Here is a 3537-nt window from a genome sequence, read left to right as displayed (position 1 = left end):
TACCGCAGTAGTCATCTTGGGAGAAGTGAGCACTGCAGACCCGATGGTCTGCAAGGCGCAATGTCTGGACAGGAGTGTTAGCATCCATTTGTAGCACAACTAGCCACAACTTCAGCATCTCGCCGTCCGACAAAGGCAGCCTGTGAAAGCTGTACGGGGTGTTGTGCGACATCCTGTTCTTGCGTTTGGGAAAAAGGCCCGTTTATTTGAGCACTCCAAAAACTCCGGTAACACTCCAGGGGGTAGCACGTAAAAGACTCCGTCCTCTGATTCTTCTAGCGTAACACACACTTCATACACACATACTCACTTACAGTACCCAGCGGGGCAGCCCTCCCCCTCTCTGCTCCAACACTGACTGACAGCTGACCCCACTCGTACCACACTCACCACTGCCCCAGGGTCGCTACATTATGCTATTTACAGAGATAGCACGGGCGATCTGAACCGGTCAGTGGCGAAAAAAAGCACTTTTAATGCACAAACTTATACGGGACGGATTGGCCCCCCTTACCGTTTTAACTCGTTTCGTGGCTCCCGACTGCATCCGCCTCCCTCAATACTGAACCAATTTTTTACTACTACTATTACTACTACCATTTTTAGCTGTGTATTAATAGACTTTATAACGCACATAGCCACTGTGATGTCACCAATTATTTTGTGGACTCCCATTTTGAAGCCTCAGTTTGGCACATTGGCTGCTAGTTTGGTTAGCACAGTGCCCGTTAGCACATTTACAGTCTATGGTTAAGTGTGATAATGCTAATGCTAATAGTAGTTTTAGTTAGGGAAAACAGGCTTTAAAGCAGGAAGTGAAAACACACTGAAACACCAACAGCTACAGCTATGTCTATATACATTACCTAACCTAAATTCTTGCTGTGGTGGTGGCATGTCAACGAACGGCACCCACCTGACACTTAAAAAGGTCACACCCTTAATTATGCATAACTAAACCTAAATACATTTAAACTGGTACAGCTGTCATGAATGGAGGAATAAACTTTAAAGACCATAAACTGGATTCTGAACTAGGCTGTAAACATGTTTATTTCTGCTGTAAAGTTGGGCATTTTAACATGGGGGTCTGTGGGGATTGACTCACTATTGGAGCCAGCCTCTAGTGGCCGCTAGGGGAACTACAGTTTTCAGCACATCTGTGTTGGTTTCATATTTCAACCCCTGAAGTTCCTGTTTGATTTATACACATTTGGTGATTTCGTGAGTGTTCACAACAGTAGTACGGTGAATGAAGAATGTTTCAAAACAAATTACAGTGCCCACGTTCATCCTAATAAGGGAACATGTCACCCGGTAAAACAACGCAGCCCATTGACATGTTTTTAATATTTTTTTGACAACAATGCAGGAAAAAAAACTGTTACACAGGGGATATACTTGTTATAAGGATCAATTCATTGTTGGTTTGGCTCTTTTTCATAGAATTTGTTGACAAAAAGAAAATATATAAATATGGCTCAGCCTTGCACTTTAAACAAATCACATTCTTTCATATCCTCTGATGCATTCCTCTCTGGTGACAAGCATTGCTGTCCCACGGGACGGCTTGTCTAAAATTTAAAAAACTGATCTGAAAGTGTTGTTGTTATTAGAACGTTCTTAGTCTTCAGATCTGTGTGTGTGCTGTACTAAAGTAACCACTTTGTAGAACAAACACACTTTTGATTCAGATTTCGAAACAGCTCAGCATAAATCTCTTTTTTACATTGTAAATTTAAAGCATGCAGATTCATTTTAGATAGACTGTATCCCATAATAGACCAGCGCTTCGCTGCTTAAGGGAATGCTTTTTAACTGAATAATGTTTCATGCTCCTCACTGGTTCACCCCAGCTTGTTTTTTGCCTTTATCGCTCATTAGGCCTGCCAGTTATGGAACCGTCATGCAGGTCTTCCTGTTTATTTCTCCGTGCATTGGCAGTTTAGGCGTAGTTCTGGCGTGGTCCAGAAAGGCCTCAGCAGCACTCTCCATTAGTTTGGCTGATTCAGGGTTGTTAGCCATTTTTAATTTCCCATTAGACCCACAAAAGCTCTATTCATGTTCTCTCTCAGGTAACTCATTAATTTGCTGTGATGCATATGAGATGGTGAGTGAGGGCCTCTTGCCAAGAGTTGGTTAGCATTTTATGCATAAAAGAAATACAGAGTGGAGCAGATGGTTACATTAGGGACTGATGATACTGACACAATGCAGCGTGTGAATATGTCTGTGTGTTTGTGTGCTGCTTTGAATAAATTACATGCACTCTATGTGTGTGTATTTTATTAGAGTATTAGGGAGTGATGATGTGTGGCGATGCCATATTTCATGTCTTTGTTGTATCTGCATGTGTGTGCGGTATAGTCCTGCGTATTCAGGTTGATGTCTTTGAATATGTGCTGTTAACAAACCACTCCTGTCTCTTCGGGTTAGGAAAGAGTTTGTACAACTGTAGGGAATGAAAGCATGTGAAATATCAAACATTGAGAGATGCATCGGGAACAAGAAAAAGAATGTTTGCTAATGTTGGCGCCACACTTTTGCCTATAGTGTCAGAACAAGTGAAGCCTGACAGAAGGCTGGGTGGGCCCCACACTGCAGGACTTTGCTTTCATTAAACTCCATGTGAGTCTCAACATGAATGCCTTTGTTCAGCCTGTTCTCTGAACATTACCACCATTCTTCACTTTGCTGTATACAGTGCAAGCACCTCCGCATGACTCCGTTTTATAAACGCACTGTAAGGCAAGTTGGCTCTGTGGTGGATTTAATTAAGTGATATAGTCTCACAGTCGCGGACAAATGCACCAAACCTCATCACTTTAGCTCATGCGAGCTGTAATAAATCTAAACTGCTGGGGCAGCAACTAATGATTATTTTGTTATTGAATAATCTGTCATCACTTGCTGAGCCAGAAACTTGTGAAAAATGCCCATCAAATTATCCTGAGCTGCAGATTACATCCTCAGACTGTTGTCCTGCCAACAGACTAAAACCCAGAGACACTTAATTTATACTGCTATAACAGAGAAAAGCAGCATATCTTTACAAATGAAAAGCTAGAACCATCAAAGGTTGAGCCTTTTTATTAATAAATGACTGACTTTTCAGTACTGTGGGGCAATGGTGAAGGTTTCAATTTAACATTGTGGGGAACACATATAAAACAGGGGTTGGGGTGTTGCCCCAGGAAATTCTGAGCATCAGAGACTTGATTTCTTGCATTTTCAGCCCAAGCTCATTCCCAACTCATCAAATACCGGTGCTTGGTCAGTGGCACTCGGTAGCAGACACCGATGCACAGAGGCATCCTTAGTGACGATATGATTTGCACCAGATGGCAGCAGTTTCTGACGCTGCAGGCAGCTACCATATTATAAAGATAGAGATGGGTCAGAGAAACTTAAGACTTTCACCTGTGGGTTGTTGTTCGTGCTGCGTGTGAAATCAAAACTCAGTCAAGTTATTTTCATAAATGCTAGGGACGTTTAAAATGGTTTAAAATCGAGTTTAAGGAGTAGGCAGCGTAAAAC

The sequence above is a fragment of the Epinephelus fuscoguttatus genome, linkage group LG1 (genome assembly GCF_011397635.1).
Source record: "Epinephelus fuscoguttatus linkage group LG1, E.fuscoguttatus.final_Chr_v1".
NCBI lineage: Eukaryota > Metazoa > Chordata > Actinopteri > Perciformes > Serranidae > Epinephelus > Epinephelus fuscoguttatus.
The sequence above is the reverse complement of the archived record's forward strand: the minus strand, read 5'-3'. Positions refer to the sequence as shown.